At 39.2% G+C, this 22320-nt stretch overlaps 1 protein-coding gene across 1 annotated transcript in view; it reads left to right on the forward strand.

Moving 5' to 3' along the window:
- The first annotated feature begins 522 nt into the window (after window positions 1–522).
- SCN3A (sodium voltage-gated channel alpha subunit 3) overlaps window positions 523–22320 on the forward strand; it is a 119075-nt gene continuing 97277 nt past the window's right edge. Inside the window, exons 1-2 of the mRNA XM_045575277.1 lie at window positions 523–850; window positions 18496–18662. The gene's annotated coding sequence lies outside the window, so the exon portion shown is untranslated. The remainder of the gene's footprint in view (window positions 851–18495; window positions 18663–22320) is intronic.

Genomic DNA, 22320 nt, shown 5'->3' on the forward strand with positions numbered 1-22320 from the left:
GATATGGTTTTAATGATTTTTAGAGAGAGAGATAGGAACATCAATGTGAAAGACATCGATTGATTACTTCACATAAGTGCCATGACTGGGGATTGGACCCACAACGAAGGATGTGCCATGACCAGGAATTGAATTCACAACCTTTGGTGTACGAGACTATGCTTCAATCAACTGAGACACCAGGCCAGGGTTATGCTGTTCTTTATAGGGTCAGATTACTTACTTAGAATTAATTCTATAACAAGCAAAAGTTTTCAGGCCACAAGAGTCATGATTTTGCAAAACTTTACATGTAGAGTGTGTGGTAATCTAAAAAACTAATTTTCAAACAGAAATTTGTAGGGCTTTTTGTTGTTTATTGTGCTACTTTATGGCTGAACCAACATTGTAAATTTATGAATATTTGAAAACATATTAAGAGGTGCAAATAATTGAGTATGCAAGAGTCTCTTTGTACATACAGATTGTTTTACTTTATGATAAAGAATAATGGGGTTGTTTTTCCTTTTATTCAATTCTTTATGTCTACCAGTAGATGGCGGTACCCCGTTGGTTTCTGTCAGCCTTTTTTTTTTTTTTTTTTTTCCCCTCAAAGCTGTTTTCTGATATATGTTGGGTACCATAGAGTGAATCTCAGAACAGGAAGCGGAGGCATAGCAGAGAGGATTCTGGAAAGGTCCCTTTGTGTTTTTGTCCACAGAGAAATAAAGAAAAACACACACATTGTAATTAATTTGTAAACCTCTGTGGCCAAAAATGTGAACAACTGCAAGAGAAGGCACACTGCACTCTAACCATCTTGGATGCGGGGCTTTGTTATGCTGTGATCCCTGAGGCTCTCTTTTATCAGGTAAGCTGGCAAAACCTTTAATTATCTGCACCATACGATCTGACTACCACATCATTTTTCTTATTTTAAAGTCATCTTCATACTGCTGTTTTAACCTGATGTTGTTTTAATGGAAATTACAGAAACCAAAGACATCATTTGATGTGTAAACTGCTTACTATCCCTTTCTCTCTCAATAGAAATAGAGCCGCTGCCTAGAAATGGTGACTTATGGTACACACTAGGCATTACTGGTCCTGTGTTTCAGAAACATGCAGATGTTTGTGATTCATTGTATTCAGAGACAGTATTTTTTTTATTACATGAAGCTAACCTAATGGATTTTATGGCTGTACATCTCTGTTTAAATATCCAGTGTGACTTGTATTTTTAAACATAAGTGTACAGTGAAACTGGAACTATTGCTGTGCCTTAGTCTTTCATTTAACAGCTTTAAAGAGGCATTGAGTATAGGGAGTGATAAGAATATAGAGGTGTTTGGCTGTTTGAAACACATTATCTTTTTTTCTAAAAATCTGTTCTCACTGATGGAAGAAGATCACCAATACTAATAGTTAAAAAAGATATTTAACTTGATAATAATAAAATGATGTCTATATGCACCATAATGTGCAATTTCTTTATGTTTATTTCTATATTAGTTACCTTTAAAATTTATTGACTTAAAGGGTATTTATTATATCTTCTTGGTGCATAGTCTCATAAGCTTGAAACATTTTTTTCCTGTGTAGATTTAATAGTTGGTTATTATTATTACTATTATTATTAATTACCAGGGAGAACTGCATGAGCCAAAAAATAATTATTTACTTAATCTATATTTTCTATAGTTTTCTCTAAAATATTGTATAGAGTAACCACAAATGCCTCACTCAATTAGCTATCACATACTTAGAATAATAAATTATTGGCAGAAAATCTATAGGTATCAATTGAAAGAAGGGCTTTATAGACATTAAAGTTTTGTGTGTGTTTTTTAATATAGCAGGTGGTGTAGTGTAGCATATGAGGACAAAGATGAAACATAAGTGACTGTAGGGATTTGTATGGAAATATTTCATCACGGTCACTTGAGTAGTAAGTGCCCTGTGTGAAATAAAGACCTCTGATTTCAACCTGGCTTCCTAGGCAGCACTGGTCAAAAGGGCCTAAAAATAGAACTCAAGGCCTCTGCTCTAAAAGCAATGGCAATTTTTAGTGATATAGCAAAAATACCCATTTCTCACTTAATGTTTTAAAATGGGTAACAATAATACTCCTCCTTAAAAAATTACAAAATAGTGGATGCCTCCGAGAAAGCCTGGATCTTGTATATTTCAGAACTTCTACCATAGAATATAAACAAAACTGCTTCTATGAAAAGCATTTCCAGAAATGGATGTTAATTGACTTGTGTGTACTGTACGTGCCGTGCCTCTCCACAGGTGACCAAATGTAACTTTGTTCTGTGTAAACACAGAGCTGGTCTTTATTGAACTGTTTTACATTTATGAATGGATGTTTACATTTGGTCCTGAATGTTGGCAGTTTTGGGGGTATAGTTTCAGTAATCTCTTAGTTATTTGTCCATCTATGAAGTCACAATGTAAAGAGCTGATGTAGACAAAGTTAGTCACAAAATGTTTTGACTAAATGTATATCAAATAAGCTTGTATATCTTATTCTTTAGAAAAAGCTAATAGTAACTGCATAATACTGTAATTTATTGATGCAGTAGAGGTAAATAGGTTGAATACTGAGATGGAAGTCTTAGGTTTGGGTTCAAGTTCTTGCCACTAATGAGCTTTGTCACCTCAGAAAATTTGACAACTAGTATCACTGAAGCATGTTTTCTTTGCCTGTAAAAGATGCGAATTTGAATCAAGAATATATAAGATATATAAGGACACTTTTCAGTTTTAAAATCCTATGATTCTAATTTATCTGGATTTTCACCAGTTGATTTCTCAACCTAACTGGTACCTCTTTGACGCTCCCTGTGTTGTATATTACCTCTAACGGTACTCTAAACATGGGGATAGAGAAGTCAAGGGAAGAGAGACGTTTTAAAGATCCTTGGCCTATTCCTTCTGTGGTGCTAACAACTAGGAAGCAATGTGGAGAAGTGGTTAAGAGCTGGCAGATTGAATCCCAGCTCCACTATTACTTGGCAAAGTATTTAAACTTTCTGAATCTTTATTACATCTTCTGTAAAATAGTCATGACAATGCCTCTGATGCGGGAATGTGTAAATGAAATTACATCTGCTCGGTGCTTATTCTGTACCCTGAGACATGATTAAGCGCCCACTCTCTTGCCACCCCCCCCCCACCACCACACAGAACAGGTTTTCTTGTTATTATTGGTGAGGACGGCATGATATCTTCCACCACAACAGGAAGGCTAGACTGGAACTGCCAAGGAATTCTGCAGCTGAAAAGGGAATAATTCTCATCTTGGAAGAGTGCCCTCGCTAAAACAACAGCAAAATATGTTCCCTGTAATGATGTCAATTAGTGCTAACATTGTGGACATTTCCTGGAGAGTTTATAGAACTCTCATGATATCTTCTAGAAGAAGGCTCTCGCCAATGGTATACATAGACGCCACTTAATAGGTTTTGTGGGTTTGTTTCTTTTTAACAAAATGGGGGCAAGGGACCTGATTTCACTTGTGCCTTAATAGTATAGACCAATTAGGCAAACGTCTTCTGTGAAGAGACACAGAGAAAATCTAGGTTTCACCAGGAATCACATTTAAATGCCAAATAATTTCTACTATGATCATCAAATTACAGAGACTACATAACTGCATGTGTTGGCTGTGTGATCAACTCACAAGCTCTCTGCTGCTTAAATCCTAACAACGGTAAAACAAGAGGTGGAAGGGCCCACAGTGCCTGATGAAACTGTTGACATTCTGCAAATCCCTGTTTCCCTCCCAAGGTTTTCTCTGCGTGCAGCTTTGTGCTCTTGACAGCTGTGTGCTCCTGGGATCTTCGGGAGCCAGAGCTGGGATGTTCTCTTAGCACCCCAGGCCTCCCAATTCCTCCCTTCAACCACCCTGGGCCTCTCTAAACTGACTCAAGTAACGGCGCTGTCAGTTTCATCTTCATGGCAGCCACGACAACTTAATGGGCTCATGATTAGACAGATCTGAGATGGCGGAAAGTTTGGAAGGCTTAAAGAATGAGGGTGAGGTTTCCCAATTAGACAATGCTTTGCTTGGAATTTGTTGCTAGTTCATTTTCCTGATACTGGGTCACTCCTAGCCCTTGTGACTCCTTATTTTTAGGGTTGAAGTTAACTGAAAGCACTCATAACTATAAGCATATTAAGTCAAATGTTTTTCGCCCCACCAAAGAATGAACATGTGACTAGATGGTGAAATTTCTTTGCATGGGTAACTGGGCAGGTTACATTTTTCTCACTACTATTCATGTATAGAAACACTGTGAACTAACTGAAGGTTGGAAATTAATGTTTCATTTGTCATCTAAAAATATATTATTCAATCTAATATTGATGGATGTTTCGCCAGTTTTTCCAAATGATGAGAATGAATTACTCACCTACTCCTGAAATATAATTCAGGATATTATCAGTATCCTTCTATACTTTAGGGACCTAGTTTTAAAATTTAGATTAATTGTAATTGTAAATCATCGTTACTTCCACTTGAATTTTGCACATTAAACATTTTAATGGCAATCCTTATAGAACCTTGTATCTGAACTACTATTGATACTTTGTGAGTTAGATTGTTCTTTGGAATAGTTGTAAAACTGGGGAAAAATAAAAGCCAATTCTATTGGTGCTTTGGGTTGCAAGTTCACACATTTATCTTCGATTGGGAAACTGCTTTTTTGTTCAGCTTTACCTAACATTTTTCACTCTGAAATAAAGCTAACCCATTTTTTTTGGGTACATTTTAATAGGATATATCAAGTGTAGATACATATTTCAGAGCAGAATATTACTAATTGTAGCTTACTTGATAAAACAGTAATAAATAAAAGCTTGCTTTCTTGCTGAGCAAAGACAAGCATTGTCCTCTGAACTGCCTGAGAGGCACCAGTTCTTTAAGATCTGAAATCTGAATCTACACCCAGACACATAATTCTTTACAATTTATATAAATACCTACTCAACTGGCTGCCACAAGTTTTAATATGCCAAACAAGTGATTTTTTTTTATTTTATCGTCTAACCTCTTTTCTTCAGAATGTCAAGCGATAAAAGATCGATGGAAAGTATTTTAAAGAAGTTTCTGCCCAAGATAATATGAAGAGAGAACAACTGCAAAGTCACTTATAAGCAGTGCACATAAACATATGGTGGGAGGTGGTTGTATAAGGGAATTCTCAGGGGTTGTTTTAGTTCAGAGGAACCTTTTGAAAGTCGGGAGTTATTTCTGTAATAAGTGAATTAGGTTTTCATCCTTTGGAGACTGCATGCAGGGAGCCCTGCGTGTGATTAAGCTCTGCGCTGGAGCAAAGTGAAGGAAGTGACGGGCCTTGAATTATTAAGCAGCGGTTTAATATTGTTTTATTCAATGGGCGAATTTAAAGATGGGAAGTCACTCTTTAAATAACTCTGGCCATTTTCTGCCAAGAAGCTCACTTTTGGGAATTTTAATATCCTGATATTCAGAATATACTTTATTCTTACTTGAGTTGTGCAGAACACTTTGTCCTTTTCCTTTCCGAAGAGCTCAGATGGGAATAATGCACTGACTCTCAGTTCTCATTGCTAAATGTCATTGTGCTTCTGCAGCAGAACCCCAAATATTCTTGCATAGGGTTAATGAGACACACTATGGGCGTAAGCCTGTATTTGAGAACCTGTCACCTGTTTGTTAGTTTCTCTGTCTTCTTAGTGTTTTTGCTTTTGACATTTATTTTTGTTCTCTTTGTAAGTTGTTTTTGTTCTACCTAAACAAAGTATGCTGGGCATTTTCTTTTCAAGGAACTTATATTGTGATTGAAAATGACCCTAAGAATAAATTCTCCATGAAAAAAACCCTCAAATTTCTACATGAGCAAAGCAGATAGGAAAAATAAGTGAAGCCAGTCAAGGGGGGCCTAAGGAACTCAACAGCCCTTGCTAAAGAGGAGGAGCTCATTAGGGCCAGAGAGATGTTAAGTCAACCCCTTTCTCCGAAGAAGCTAAAACTTCAGATTTTCACTGAACCCGGTTTGGCTCAGTGGATAGAGCATCAGCCTGCGGACTGAAAGGCCCCAGGTTCGATTCCAGTCAAGGGCATGTATCTTGGTTATGGGAACATCCCCAGTAGAGAGTGTGCATGAGACAGCTGATGGATGTTTCTCTCTCATAGATGTTTCTAGCTCTCTATCCCTTTCCCTTCCTCCGTGTAAAAAATCAATAAAATATATTTAAAAAAATAAAACTTCAGATTGTCATTAGTAATCCCCCTCTTGTTAAATGTTACCATCTATTTCAAATTACTTACAACACTGGATAAGTCCAACAAAAAATACCTACAGGCAGGATGTGGCCAAGGAATTTGGGGCCAGTTTCTTTTTGTTTTGGTTTTGTTTTTCCCTTTTCCAGTCCAACCAGGACTTTTGAGGGAAAATAAACCTCATGAAGAGGAAATGGCTTCACTGTTTTTAGAGACATAGCCACTGGGACTCAAGATATTTTTTTCTACTACTCCAGGCTCACTCAGCTGCCCACCTTTTGTCCACCTCTTTCATTTCAAATCCTTGAATATTCTATGCATATTTATACTGATATTTACATTTCCAAACTTTAGGGGATGTTCCCTAAAGGAATAGTTCCCCACGCTTCTGGTTGCTTTTAATGCTTCCCTTCTCTGGATATCTTGTTACTGATATATTAATTGGTGCAGTATATAATATTATATTTCTGACTTCTGCCCTATTCTGAAACTATTGAAATTTATCTTTAAAGCTTAAAATTTAGAGCAAACATGCCATTTAGCTGTGAAATGGTATAACTTTTACTAATAGGATATTTATATGTCCTTGAGTCCCACAGGGTCTCAAAGTCCTAAAATATCTTTAGTCATAGCCAATAATGATTACAGCTCAAGTAAATCCATCCTTAATATTAGTTTTCAACAACTGTATTAGGTTTTACTATCAATCTTTATATATTTATGGGAGTAATTGAATTATATTATTACATTAGCATTGGAAGAACAGACAAAAGTTTAATTCACAATCATATTGCATTGTTTGCATTTTCTTTCATTGTATACAAAATTGGTAGTATTAGATAAAAATACATATCAAATACATATGTCTGGAATGAGAAATTCTTGGACAGTAAATGGAAAGACAATAAAAAGCAAAATGAGAATTGAAAAAAAAATCAGATTTTTTAAAACCTCACTAATAAAAATGACAGGAGGAGCAAAGAGACATGCAAACATTCTGAGAGAAAACAGAAAGAGGTAAAACATGAAAGTTTATTCAGTGAGTGGCCCACAGCTCTGGCTGCACGTTGTCATTGCCTGCAAAGCTGAAAAAGAGCAATGCGTGGCTCCACCTTTCACCAATTGAAAGATCCTCTGGGCTGGCCTGTGTTTCAGTGTTTGTTTAAAAGCTCTGCAAGTATAGTTCAAATATGCAGCCAGCTTTGAGAACCAATTGACTAGAGGAGGGCAGAGAAAAATAAGAGAACCTAATGCGAGCTTATCTAGAGAAGTGAAAATTCGCCGAGAAATCATTTCCAAAGTAATTTCTTTAAATTACTAATGAGTGAGCCCATGTTAACTAAAGAGACTATGCAAACACTTAAGAAAATGCAAGATACATTCATGTTCATTTCTTTCTTGTTTGAATAAGCTGGTATTTATTCTATATGTGTGAGCAGTTCTATATTTCAAATTGTTAATTTCCTACCCTTGACTGTATTTGAAAGTTGGTTCAGCTGCTTATGGTATATTTTGCAAACTAACAATACAAACCATTGTGCATACTTGGAAATAAGCATCTACAAACTTCATTTGTAAAATCAGAAATATGCCCTTTTTTCATTCTGTGCCTTATGAATTGCTTCTTTGAAACTTGTTTTCAATAATCAAATAAGAGTGTCCATTAAAAAATAATCTTTGACTGTCCAGGTCAGCCAGCTGGAAACAAAACATTGATTTCTAATTTTCGAAAGTGCTATTGTGGGATATTCAGGGAAAAGGCAGATCTGTCAACCAACACATTTTAAAAAGCCAAAATGCATTTAAAACATATTTTTAGGAAGTGGTATCTCTCAAGAGAGAGAGAGAGACAGACAGAGAAAGAGAGAGAGAGAGAGAGAGAGACAGAGAGAGACAGAGAGAGAGAGAGAGAGAGAGAAAGAAAGAGAGAGAGAAATCAATCTAATAAGTAAGTGTAATTAATAATGAATTTCATTTCTTAAAAGGAATTCCTTTACTAAGGTGACTCAGCTTTTTCACCATTTTAAGGAGACATTTGCTGGGTTAATACTCCAGTTGTTTCCATCTTGGTTTCCCCACAGTCCTTCCCACAGCTGGGGATGACACAGTGGTAGGTAGCCTTTAATAAAATAATCTTCTTTGTCCTTGAGGGCAGATTATATCCTAAAGTCTTTGTAAGTTATTTTTGTTCTACCTAAGCAAAGTATTCTGGGCATTTTCTTTCCAAGGAACTTATATTGTGATTGGAAATGACCCTAAAGTTTTTCCTCTAGAGAAGTGGTCAGCAAACCACAGCTTGAGAGCCACATGTGGCTCTTTGGCCCCTTGAGTGTGGCTCTTCCACAAAATACCACGGCCTGGGCGAGTCTATTTTGAAGAAGTAACATTAGAAGTTTAAGTTTAAAAAATTTGGCTCTCAAAAAGAAATTTCAATCGTTGTACTGTTGATATTTGGCTCTGTTGACTAATGAGTTTGCTGACCACTGCTCTAGAGTAGGGGTGTCGAACTCAATCAGAGAAGGGGCCAAAATCTAAAATCCAGCCTAAATCGCGGGCCGAATGGTTTACTGAACAGTCATAAACTGTCATTGTGATGGAAACGCAGCGGAGTGCAGTGATGACAGCGCGGTGCGGGGCACATTGCAAGGCCTGGCGGGACAGATTTGGCCCGCGGGCCTTGTGTTTGACACATGTGCTCTAGAGCAACATCCTTTCATATTTCTACTTAACTATGCTTTCTTCATGACCTCTACCATTCTGTCCACCTGGTCAGGAAAATGATCACTGTGTAAAAAGATCTATTAAATCTCAGGAGGAGAATATCTACATTTTGAAGCTGAAGTACATGTGTGGTAAACACTAGGAATGCGATGGTATGTTTGAGGCTAGATTCATGACAGATGTCTGTGAAGCAGTGATTGGGTTCTCAAAGTGGGATTGCATTATTTACTTACATCTTACCTTTTTATGCAAGAACGCTTAGATAGTCTGCAATGAAAATATAAATAACAAACCAGCAAAATATTAATAAGAACACTTTTTGACATTCTTTTGACAGAGAACGTATGCTTTTTTGAAGAAGGGTCACCTTAAATTATTCAATCAATGTAGAGAGCAAAAAAATTATTGCTGATAAAACCATTTCCTCCACCAACAACATGGTGACAACTGTGAGAACTGACTTGATTCTTTGGGGGAAAAGCATTCCAACTTTTTATTTAAGCATTTAGTACATTTTGAAAAGGAAAAGAGTGATGCTTAGGAGTAAATAAAAAGTGGCAGAGCACATGGGATCATGATGTATTGATAGATCTCTATACAAATTAAGAGTTAAGATGTACCACCAAAGCCACAATAATGACCTCTCTCTTAGACATTTGTTAGACATGTTGTTTACTTGGTGCCTTAAAATTACCCTGAGTCACTGTAGGACACATTTCTTTAAAACACCCATGAAATGCAGTCTAGTGGTGCCATGTGTCAGACAACAGTCTGTGAGATCAAACTAATCACAAAACAATACATATATTCCCCACCAATCCATATCCCTCAGAAAAGCTACATTTGAGGAATTTTGTGCATGACAAAATGCTTACTTACTTAATTTCTTCCTGAGTAAAAAATTTGAAGACTAAGTATTGAAGACAAAAAAGGGAACTTGGTGTGGGAACCATTTGTACTTTCCAATTTATTTCTATTTTTTGTAAACCTAGAAATGCTCCAAAAATAAAGTCTATTAATTGTATTTAGAAGTGGGACACTTAGTCATAAAAACTTAAGACACTTGTCAAATGGCACCAGGAATGTGAACAGAGCCAGTGTGTGCTGAGGAGACCCAACAGGGACAAGTCCAATACCTCTTTGTCAGGCCAGGCAGGGCTCAACTCTGCAGGAGGTATGCTCCCTAATGCCAGATGAATGCAAGGCAGCCACTCCCGAGGGATCAGAGATTATTTTCAATCTAGGGATCTGCCCCAAAGCCTATTCCTCACGCCCATTTTTCTTTTTTCAGAGCACACCTAAAAAGAGAGATCTTGTTGAGTGCATAAAATTGCATGCCAGAACCCTTTCCATATGGACAAGAACATTTCTAGTAGAAAAAGGATAAACCAAAGCAACAAAAATAAATACATAAATAAATAAATGTGGGACACTTAAAGAATGTGTGTATCGAATGCCTTATTGTTTGTCCCCGAGGCGGTAGTTTAGGTGGCACACCTGGAACATTGTAGGAACATCAGAAATTCCAGTTCCTTCTTTTCTGGCATCTCCTTCCTTCAGCTCTTCTTATGCATCTCCTCATGAGTGCATCCTCTCCAGCAGGGTCTTGCTTGCTAGTCCTCAGTCCTGGGAAGCACGGGAAAGACAAGTGCCGGTTTTGGCTCCAATTAGTTGTTTGGTTGCTGCAATCCCTGTCTGGAGGGGGAGGGGGGGATTACATTATTAATTTCCTTTTACCTGTAGCATCCGGCTCTCCTTTAGCTTTAAAAGAATTGGTCTCTGAACAGGGTCCCTCCTACCTTTACAAGGTGGGAGACCACCTTGCCTTCCTGCTGCAGTGAGTGAGTGAGTGGCATGATGGGCACCTAGATCAGGGCAATGCACACAGGCCCTTGCTCTGATTTTGGTGCCAATGATGCGCTCGGCTGCTGAAGGAAGACACAGGTCCTCTGGGTACTGAATTCCAATCCTAGAAATAGATACTTTCATCTAGTCTTTCCTTCAAAAGTCCCTATTTTGGGGGAGAATTAACCAAGTGACTTGTCATATTTCACTGAAAATTAAACAAAGTTTTGTCAGTTTTTTTTTTTTTATAACTGCTAGAATTTTCCAGGTGAGAAGACTTCTGATACTATAATTTCATGCAGAAATCATGTATCAGAATTGAAAACCTAGAGTTACAAAGAATTCGAGGAATAGTTCTTTTTAGTAACCAACCTTCCAGCTATGCTCTATTCAAGGCTTTCCTATTGACTCATCATAAACACCATTTACATTTAAAACTAGCAAGTCCCTAGTGCACTAGAGGATTCTGCATAGGAAGACAGCCGCTGGTAGGTGTAGCACAGCCTAGCTCAGTCACATAGTTAGTCAGTATTCAAGTACGCTTGTTGTTCAGAGCATAAGGTTATTGCCCTGCCTCAGGTAATTCCCAGAAGGGATAAATGTTGGAGTCTACCTCATACAGAGAGTAGAGCCTGGGCACTGGACTAGAGTTTTAGAGATAAAGGACACACTACAAAAGAACCATTCAATTTCCCTCCTCACTGTCTCTTTTACAAATGTAGACACTGAACATCAGAGGTGTTGAGTGTGTAATATGTCACAGCAAGTGTTGGTAAATACAAGTCTAACATATATTTTGCCTGAAGTGCAAGTTTCATTCCTTTTCTTCTGTTTTCCTTCCCATCTTCCTTATATTTCCATTAAAACGTGTTTCTAAAATGATGGGGCTGGGGATATTACACTGTCACCGCCTCACAGCAATCCGATTCCCCAGCACGATGGCCATCATTGTGGGGCATGCTTGATAGAGAAAGGTGCTGGCTTCTGGCTGGTGAAGAATCATGTGCAGGCTGAACATCTGCCCCCCCTGAAACCACCTGTGCTCCAGTTGCCTTTACCACTAGCACTGATGTGAAGGCAGTGATTACAGCCACTCAGCTCCGGGCTGGATAACACTCCATCCTTTCTATTTTAAACCCCAAAGGAGTGCAGGAAACTTGTCAAGCAAGCACCACCATCTTGAAGTAGCAGGTTGTACCTCAAGATCCCTGTTCTCAAGTTCCCTCAGGTTGCCAAGTGAAAAAAGCCATCAACTCCACACTCGGTTGTAAAAACAGTGCGCTGTCATTTTGATTACAGTCAGTAAACAGTCTGTGGTTGCCTGGAAAGAAATTGCCTAAAGCACAAGCACCAGCAAGCAGTAGGAGAAACACGGCCCAGGGCAACTCAGAAGGCTGTTATGGCTGAAGCAAAACTGACGTGAGGGTAGGAATGCGGATTGAGGATTGATTATTGGGCTGAGGATGCTGTTTGCTTTCTATTTGTCATGATGCCAACTTATTTCAAAATAGAAAGCTTCCTATAAGTCTGTTGCATTCTGATTTAAATGCCCTTTCTGCTCCACATGCTTACACATGCACGCGCACAGATGTTTGCTTATGAACAGAGCATTTTCACTGTAGTGTTTCTTCATCCAAAATCCTATTACATAAGGACAAGAAGAACAATCTGACCAAATAATACTGAGAATGAATCAATCTAGAGAGAGCTGCTGTGCTTTCTAGAGGATCTCAGAGTAGGGGATCACCTCCTTCCTTAATTCATGAATTTGTTTATGGCTTTGATCCCTTGGAGGAGGGTGAAGGAGTAGGAGAAAGGTGTTTGTAGAGCAGCACTCTTCAATAGAAATATGAGGCCAACATATTTCTTAAAATGTGTAGATGCTAACTTGAAAAAAATCCAAAAGAAATGGCATGCCCAAAACTTTCTCATTTCAAAATTTGGCACTAGCAACATTTCAAGCCTTCAGCTACTGCACATGGCCAATGGCTGCCAGGTTGAGCTGGGATGTTGTAGAATTCATTCTAAGAAGTTGTTTTCAATGGATATTTATTAATGCCTGCTTACTTCAAGGCTTATAGTCTTCCCAGGAGAGACAGAAAATAAATAATCAACATAAATAAACAAATTTACCTATATAATAAAGAGCTAATATGCAAATAGCTATCAGGCCCTCACACCATCACGCCATAATGGCTCAGACACTCAACACTGGGGAAAGAGGTATGGGGACCAGCCCGCCCCACAGTCCCTTATGCCTGGGGCTGCAGTCAGCCCAGGTGAAGCTGGCCTGGGTCCTGGGTGTGGGGAGAGGCAGAGGTTGTTAGGGGTAATTAGGCCAATAGGGGAGCAGTTAGGGGCAATCAGGCAGACACGTGGTTAGGGGTGATCAGGCAGGCAGGCAGGTGAGCAGTTAGGAGCCAACAGTCCAGATTTAGAGAGGCAGTTGAACATACCCCAGGCTGAGGGACCCCCTCCCTCCATGCATGAATTTCATGCATTGGGCCTCCAGTATACTACATAATAAGATGATAAGTGCTTTGGAAACAATAGAGTGGGATAAGAAGCTGAAAGAAAAGCACAGCAGGTCTCTTTGAGAAGGTAAACTTTTGCCAAGACTTGAAGGAGATCAGGGAGTTAGGCATTCAGCTGTCTAGAGGAAGAGTGTTCCTGAGAGCCAGAACCGTGTATGTGTGCTTGGCTGGTGCAGAGGACAGCCAGAAGCCACTTGGGCTAGAGAGGAGTGAGAGAGGCGGGGAGCGGAAAAGATGAATTTAGCTAGGGAACTGGAAGGCTGTATCATAAAGACAACTGGAAGGAGTTTAGCCTTTTCCCTGGGTAGCCTCTGGGCTTCTGAGCAGCAAAAGAACATGATTTGATTTTTGTTTTCCCCAAAGCACTCTGACTGCTGGGTGAAATGAGGCTGCAGGGGACTCAGCTGGGAGGGAGACAGTGAAGAAGCTATCACATGCTTCTGTGAAACACTGCCATAAATCATTCCAAGTTCCAGGTTTGGAGGAATGATAGCACAGGACATTAAATGAATGAACAAATGAGACAGTAGAAGCTGTGATTGTCATCTTTGAGAAATCATAAAAATGAGAGCAATATACCCAGCTGGTGTGGCTGGGTGGTTGAGCATCAATCTCTGACCAAGAAGTTGAGGTTCGATTTCCGGTTGGGGCTAATGACGAGGTTGAGAGCTTGATCCTGAGTGTGGGGGAGGGGGTCATGCAGGAGGCAGCTAATCGATCCTCTCTCACTGATATTTCTATCTCCCTCTCCCTCCTCTCTGAAATCAATAAAATTATTTAGTCATTGTCAATAAAGTCATTGTCAAAGTGTTGTGCTGGGCCAGTGGCAACAGCAGCATCTGTGTGCTTGTAGAAATGCAGAATTTGGGACCTCTCCCATATCTGCAGAATCAGCAACTCTGGGGTGAGACCTGACAAGCAGTGTTTCAACACAAAGTCCTCCAGGTGATTCTGATGTTCGGTTTTAGGGACCACAGCTTAAAAACGCGATGGTGAGACAGATGACCTCCTGGGTACAACATTTTTAGAGTGAAGGCAGAATGAACTTTATACAATGCAAAGAAAGGAATCCCAGAGTTTCACTTATCATGACCACCACGAAGCCTTCGGATGGTCACACTGATTCAGGAGAATGTCTGGAGCCCCCAGAGCAGTGGACGGACGGTTTGCTTCCTAGACAAACTTCTAGTATTTCACTGCATAACGTGTGGGTGGTTTAGCCATTTGAAGTTATCTCCTTGATAAGGGCCTCAACCCAGATGAGCAGCTGATGGGGTAAGACTATTTCAGACCTTGAAGCACCAACTGGCATTCCCACCCAGATGGAAGGCTGCCCCTGCCCCAGGGGAGCTGCTGCGGGGACCTGCTGAGGAAGTCTGGGCGTCCCTGGGCCACAGCTGTGGATCTGCCGCAGCCTCGCACAGAGCCGGGTCCCCGGGGTTTCACAGCCGAGTGCGTGACAGAAATGGTTTTGAACTGGAAAATTCTGAAGCAGGTACATCATGCTGTCAGCATAAAAAAAGATAAAATGGAACGAAAGGAAAAGAAAATAGCATAAATGGCCCCAAATAATTAAAGGATAAACTAGAAAGACAAAATGATGGTTAAAAACAATGGAGCTGGAATAAGACAAACATTTAAAATGCTTTAGGGGCTAGACCATTTGAAAGGATAAATAAACTGTCAGGATAAAGTAAAGTAACACACACTATAAACAGTTAAATTCATATCTTAAATATCCAGTTGTTGATATTAGTATTATAGTTAGCAACATCTATAGAAAAAATGAAAATGGGTGAAGAAAAATAATTAAAACAATTTTGCCCAAGGTTCTCTAGTGACACCCACTTTTTTCAGAGCAGCCTCTGTCCTGCTCTTTGAGCTATCACTTCCTCGCTTGTGGTGTGAACTTCCTCTGAATTTCCAAACGCTGAATTCTATGAAGGTAACTTCAGAGACACACTCTCCATTTGGGGGGAATTCTCTTGTTCCAGCACTTGTATTAGGTAATCTAAAAGTAAAGTCCTGAACCATTTTATTCCACCACTTTTTAAATGAGATTGACTGAGTTTGATTTTAGCCATCAGGAGATTTATTAGATTAAACCTTGTTGTTGTTTTTTTGTAAAATTAAATTTAAGACATCTGTTAAGCAATGTTATGTAATGTCCCTAATGCTATGGCCTAAGCAAAATTTCTTTCTTCAGTTTAGTTCTCAGAGGAAGTTTTTTCTTTTCATATTCAGCCTTTAGGAATTTTTTGTTTTAATTATGATGCTTTTTTAAAAAATATGTTTTTATTGATTTTTAGAGAGAGAGATAGAAATATCAATGAGAGAATACCGTATGATCATTGAATGGCTGCCTCCTGCACGCCCCCTACTGGGCATTGAGCTCCCAACCCAGGCATGTGCCCTGGCCAGGAATGGAATCTGTTAATTTTTGGTTCCTGGGTCGCTGCTCAACCACTGAGCCACACAGTCAAGGCAGAAATTGTTTTTGTTTTGTTTTTCTAAAATAGAAAGGAAAATATAATAAAAATAAAAGCCTGTGATCTGGCTCACTTCCACTTGTTCTTACTTACTGAGAACATTAGAGCTGAATCCAAGCCTTGATTGTATAAAGCGCCATCTCCTATTTCCAGGAATCTCTACTCTTCTCCTTCAGAGCAGTCTTCTCAAATTGTAACCCATGTGCCACCTGCACCAGATTCATGAAGGAAGTTTGTTTAAAATGCAAATTCTTGGGTCTTGCCCCACCCTAACTTTTTCAGAGTCTCCAGAGACTGAACCCAGAAATTTGATTCTTTAACAAATAGCCCAAGGGAAGCTCAGAACTGCTTTTAAGAATCCCAATTGTCTGCTAACTCAAGACATGCAATTTTATATTATGGTTAATCTGTGAGCTATGCTCAGCTTTTAAAGAGCTACACATCTTACTGAGACATATGCAACTTGAAATATGAGGCCTAAAGTGGATCATGATGCCACACACAGAACTCAGAGCTATTTTCCATGGATTCTTGGAATTGGGAAGAAAAAAATCTTACATTTGGAGCCCAGGCCATAAGCTATGTTTTTCTGATCTGCAAATTATTGATTTTCAATGAGCTCACTGATGCTCAGTTTTAGGAACCACTGCTTAAACCCGTGAATGGTGAAGCTAGATGACCTGAAAGACTCATTTCACTGTTAAAACCCTGGGCTTCCAAGTGTTTTCAGTTGTTGGAATAAGAGCGAGAACACAGGCAGATGAGAACCTTCGGGGATGCTTTCTCCAACTTCACTCTCCTGCTCCTCCATTTCTTCTTAGTCCCTCTGATGTTCAGCCTTCCTCACCTCATCCCCCTCCCTGTCCCCATATTTTGATTATTTAACATTATGCTCATTACATATGTCAGACTGGAGACCAAGCTATTTAAAACCCAGTTGCTTATGTGTTGTGAGAAGGAAAGTAACATTAAATAACCTGTGGCTGTCAAGAAGAGGGAACTAACATTTATTGAAAGGTTATACATTTATTTAATAATTTAATGCTTTATACTGTAATGCATGGGTCTGTTTGATGGGTAGTATTAGAGTTATTATCATCTTATAGAAAATGATAACTAGCCGAAACTGGTTTGGTTCAATGGATAGAGCGTCAGCTTGGGGACTGAAAGGTCCCAGGTTCGATTCTGGTCAAGGGCATGTACCTTGGTTACGGGCACATCCCCAGTAGGGGGTGTGCAAGAGGCAGCTGATCAATAACTCTCTCTCATCGATGTTTCTGACTCTCTATCTCTCTCCCTCCCTCTCTGTACAAATAAAATATATTTTAAAAAAATGATAACTATAATACTATTGTTACTGTTATTATCACCTCTGATACTATTAAAACCTCCAGCTTTTATGGAAAACCTACTTTAAACCAGATACATTGCAAGTGTCTTTACATATGCACGCATAATCTCATTTAATTCTAACACCAGCCCTATTTTGCTGGGTATTATAATCCCCAAAATAGACTGGAAACTAAAAAGTAGATTGGCTAGGTAACATGTTTGATGTCACACAGCTAGTGAATGGCAGAGCCAGGTCTGTGTTACTACAAAGTGAAAGCTGAGGGAGAAGAGGCAGGGCCAGATCATAAAGGCATTTGCTACACTGACTACAAATCACTGGTGCCCAGATTTTTAATAGTGGTAGGATACATGTTTTAGAAAAATTGCTCTGATGACAGATTCAAGAAATGACTGGTGGCTTAGGAGTGAGTTCTCATCAGGAGTCAAAGATTTTTTAAAAGTATGCATAAGATAAAAAAGTGAGATTTAATGTACTAGTCTTTTTTGTCATAGTAAAATATAAAGGAAAGCTTATTGGTGAGAATCCCTGACCAGTTAGGGTTATGGGCATTGTATAAGTGAATTAAGTAAATATTATTTTACACATCAATTGTTGATTTTAAAATTATTTATATTCTCCGTTGAAATTGTCACCTGTTTAGCTGGGCTAAGCCATTGCTAATGGTTGCAGCTGATAGGAATATAACATCAGATGGTTATACTGAAATGGATTTTATGCCTCGGTTTAGTGTGCTGGTTTTTTCACCTTTGCTTGACTAAAGCTTACTCTTAGAAGCCATTGGATACACTTTATTGGTCTTATCTTACTCATATTATCATATAGGGCTTTAGGTAGAGAGGAAGAGGAGCTGAAAAGGAACTAAAACACTGTAACCACATACTCCACTGGTCTGCTTCTTTGGTCTTTCTGGCTTTTGAAGAAAAGAAACAAAGGGGAAGTAAAGAGAGGAGGGGGGTGTGAGACACACACACTAGGAGGTGATGAACAGGAAGATACTCTGGACTCCAGAGTGCCTTCAGAAAGAGTGCCTGAATCAGAGCTGGGGGAGGAAGGAGAGCCCACCTGACCCAGGACCCTGGCGCTGGCTTCTGGCCCCATCCTTCCTTGAGCACCCCCTGGGGCACTGCTGACAAGGGTCAAACAACTTGCTTGGCATCAGGCCTACGTTCTCAATCGAGGGCTATGAGTAAACAAAGTATGAAAACACAGAGCCAGAGCCAGAGCCAGGGCACCCAATTCAGTCCAAACGCCCAGGACACTGGACTAACTTCACTTGTGCTCCTTTTCTACACTACACAGACCCTGGAACAAGAACACTGACGTCCAGCCTCATCAGAGTTCCTTGGAGACGAGATATCTGTCAAGGAGTACTGTCTTACTGGGGCAAAGACACAGAACCTCTTCTAGGATCCTATACGACAAATGAGATAATTCCCAGAAGTGGCCTGGAGCTCTTTCGGAAAAAGGTACTGTGAAGGTGCTTAAACTGCTACTGGGTATACATTTGTGTTTGTGGAAAGTAAACTAAAATCTCTATTAGCTAACAAGGACAGTTAGAGCAGAACAAAAAGGCAAGCGTAGATAGGGACATGGCAGAGATGATCTCAGGGAATGCAATGATGCCAAGGGCTCCTGATGAGAGAAAAAGATGAACCCAAGTTTTTATTTTATTTTTAAGAAAGACATCAGCCCAGATATTTAGTAAATAACCCAGGATTGTACTTACTTGCATTTTATTATATTTATTTGGCAACTGGATCCATAGCTCACCATTTTGCGTGGAGTGAAAGACATCCAAATGTGTGGTTAGTATTTGGTTGTAAGCAGGCTTCTGAACTGTCCAAGTTTTTGAACCAACAAGGAGTATTTATTTGTTTGGTGTATTGCCTGCTGCTCACTAGTAAAGCTGTCTAAAACTGTCTTAGTCAAGAAGAATGTTTATTGAATTTAACAAGCAGTGCAGAGGGATCAAGAGCTGTGATCCATCCAGAGCTCATGGGGTAGAGCGGTCTCTGTGATCTGCCGCCCTCAGTGTGTCAGCTTTGCCCTCAGAATGTCATCCCTTCTGATTCTAAGTTGGAGTAATGCCACGTATCATATCCTAGTGCAATGAGGTCCAGAGGGCAGAGAATTCTGTCTCCGTGGTCTCCTTCTTAGTTGTGAAGAAGCCTTTCACAGACACCCACATGGTGGACTGCTCACCTTTTGTTGGCCAGATTTGGACCACATGCCTATTCCTTAACCAATGATTCTCACAGAGCTCTGTCTGAAGTGGAATGAATATTGGGGAGTTGAACAGACAATTTCATTTTGCAAACATACAAGAGAAAAAATCAGGAGCTAATAAAACCAGTAGTTCTGGCTTGTTTATAATTATGTTGGCTTAATTGGTGTTATTAATAAGCAGTTGTCTCTCTGAGCTTATAGCTGTCTGGTAAAAACAAAGTCACAGGAAAGGAAGTTCATCTCCTGGAAGCTAATTATTTCCAAGGTAAAAAATTGTTCTGAAGATTGAGATGAGCTCATGCTTTCATATAGCTATTTCTTTCCAGGGGCATGACACTGAGTCCAAGTAGAGAAAAGCAGATGTAGATTCTCTTATTAAGCACTGCAGGCAATCGCTCCAGCACTGCCAGTGCTGACCCTGCTGGCACCTGATGCCGACCCAGAGCAAGCACTTGGGGCCAGGCAGTGAGAGGGTGCAAGCAGCGGCTGCTGCCCCAATTGCCCCTCAGGAGCAGGGGGAGGTGGAGAAGCCCTCAGGGGCGATTGGAGGCAGCAGCTGCTGCTCACAACTGCTGATGGCAACCAGTGATTGGGGCAGCACCAGGTGCCAACAGCGGTGTGAGCTGCAGCTCTGGCTCGGCAGCAGGTGAGTGTGGGGCTGGAGCCAGCAGTAGGTGCGCGTGCGGGGCGGGATCACAGTCTGTGGGAGGAAAGGATTTTCAGTAACCACCAGAGGCTTGCCCTAATGACAGTGACTGGTGCCCCACCTTGGTCTGGCACCCCTGCTCACCTGCTCCACTATCCCATTGCAACCAATGCCTGCCATGTTCCTCGGATGCCCCCTGGTGGTCAGGGCACATCATAGTGACCCGGTTGTTCTGTTGTTCTGCCGTTCAGTCTATTTACTTATTAGAGTTTTAAATATATAGATTAGCAAGTCAATAAAAAATATTTATTTCTATACAGTCATATGTTTAACATGAAGGAACAATGGTAGTGAAATTCTACATTTAATTTGTATTTGGCTATGGAATAGTACTTTCTTTGCTATACTTACTTTCTCAATAGGTTTATTCAGACTAGGAGGAATGCTGAATTCTTTGACACCACAATGACAACAAGAGGTACATGACATAGGAGAAGGTGGCCTATGCTTTTAATTTACCTCTAGATAACTCCAAAGTGCTGAACATACATATGACCATGAATATATTAGAAGTGGATTTTATTTTTGTTATTCATTCATTCGTGTTTGTTTCATCTTCTATAATAAAACAAAGATGAGGATTATATTGCTATATTTCTTAGGTTGCACCACCCCATTCATAACATGGGCCTCTATACATAGCAACCACCCAATAAAGTAGCTAACTCATCCTAATTCAATTTCAGAAAAGATAAACTAAACATATCATTTTGTAGGCTATTTCCTGAATCAACTGGGTTTAAATCCTGGCTCCTTGACTTATTACTCTTGTAACATTGATAAATTATCTAACCCAGCGTTTTTCAACTGCTGTTCCGCGGCACAGAGATGTTGCCTGGTGTGCCGTAGGTGCAGACAAGACAAGAATTTTATAATTTTTCACTATTTTGTTTACTTAATATTTCATAATAAAGTAATTATAAAATACTTTCTTTGTGTTTATTTGATTCCTATTCAAGAGAATTACTTTATATATAGACAATATAGGCACAGAGTTAAATTTTTTAACATTTTCTAATGGTGGTGTGCCTCGTGATTTTTTTCATGAAACAAGTGTGCCTTTGCCCAAAAAAGGTTGAAAAACACTGATCTAACCTACCTACATCTCAATTTTTTGATGTGTAAGATGAGAATAATAATAAAATACCAACCTCTTAAGTTTATAAGAGTGATTAAATAAGTTAATATTCATAAATTACATAATAGAATGTCTAAGTCATAGTAATCATTCAATAGTCTTATCTACTATTATTATTTAATCTTCAAAGCCGCCTAGTTAGCTAGGTAATAACCAGGCATTATTTCAAAGCTTTGGAAATATTGAAAATAGTATTTAATTCTGCTTTGGAAGTGTGTTTAATGGTTGTCCTAATGTGCTGAGTGTTCTCTGTATGCCTGCAGTAATATATGATGCTTTTGGTCACATTCTACCTGAGAACATATGCTAAATACTAATACCTGACAATCATGAACCCAAAATGAAAATTCCTTTTGAAAAAATTAATAACCTTTTTAATTGGTTCATTCTGTCTTTTAGATTGTGTTTTTCCTATAATAGTCACTTTTGTAGATACAAAGAAAACACAGCATCCTTGCCCCAGTAAATGACCCAGACTTTTCCTGACAACTCACCTTCTATGCACCAAGAACACCCCTAATCTTTCAAGTTGTAAGACACAGAGCAACTTTCCATCCTTGAAGATGGCAAATTTACAGCCTCTGACATAAATTTGTTTCCATGGTAATAGACCAGAACTAATTGATTTTGTCTGTAACATAATCATCAAAACTGAGAGAGAGAGAGAGAGAGAGAGAGAGAGAGAGAGAGAGAGATTGACTGTTGATACTATCAGGTAATAGGCCAATACAATTTGCCAAACTGACATTATGGAAAATTCAACAAGATGAGAACTCGTGGTCTATATAACCAATAATAATAAAATAAAATAAAAACAAACTTCCATTTTGCCCTAGTGATGCCACAGCATATCCCAAATATTTACTGTGCCATTTTTTTCAGATTCTGATTCATTAACAAATATGGCTTCATATAGTTTCAGAAGCGTATGTTAGCATCATAGCATACAGATATGTGGGCCTAGAAAACAGAATTGAACTATGATAACTATTTTTCTGTAGTTATTTATATACAGCTTAGGTCTTTACAATCAAATCACACAATTGTAAGATTC

Source organism: Pipistrellus kuhlii, unplaced genomic scaffold (assembly GCF_014108245.1).
Source record: "Pipistrellus kuhlii isolate mPipKuh1 unplaced genomic scaffold, mPipKuh1.p scaffold_m20_p_7, whole genome shotgun sequence".
In the NCBI taxonomy this organism is placed as follows: domain Eukaryota; kingdom Metazoa; phylum Chordata; class Mammalia; order Chiroptera; family Vespertilionidae; genus Pipistrellus; species Pipistrellus kuhlii.